Raw genomic sequence first — 320 nt, 5'->3', positions numbered from 1 at the left:
TGTCTGTCTGCCTGTCTGTCTGTCTGTCTGTCTGCCAGCTTAGGGCACACACAGGCTGTTTGTAAAAGGGCTTCATCACCTTGGGATGCCCCCAATAGAGGGCTAAACCGCTAGTAAAGCACTGTGCTCTGTCTGCTATCACAGGCAGCCGCCATGTTACTTACTGTAACCCTCCTGTTGTCCTCGGGTCAAATTAGACCCCTTTTTAAAAATGTTTATGTCTGATATATGGGTTTCTTTTTAACCAAATTATCACAAAAAAAGGATGGATTCCATGCAACGCTTTTTGCAAATACAATTAATCACTTTCATTGAATTTT

At 42.5% G+C, this 320-nt stretch overlaps 1 protein-coding gene across 1 annotated transcript in view; it reads left to right on the top strand.

The window, feature by feature from the left end:
- The window catches only part of si:cabz01090165.1 (leucine-rich repeat and fibronectin type III domain-containing protein 1-like protein), a 428959-nt gene that overhangs the window by 78884 nt on the left and 349755 nt on the right, over window positions 1-320 (top strand). The window lies entirely within an intron of this gene.

The sequence above is a fragment of the Etheostoma spectabile genome, unplaced genomic scaffold (assembly GCF_008692095.1).
Source record: "Etheostoma spectabile isolate EspeVRDwgs_2016 unplaced genomic scaffold, UIUC_Espe_1.0 scaffold172, whole genome shotgun sequence".
NCBI classification, from domain to species: domain Eukaryota; kingdom Metazoa; phylum Chordata; class Actinopteri; order Perciformes; family Percidae; genus Etheostoma; species Etheostoma spectabile.
The sequence above is the reverse complement of the archived record's forward strand: the minus strand, read 5'-3'. Positions and strand labels throughout refer to the sequence as shown.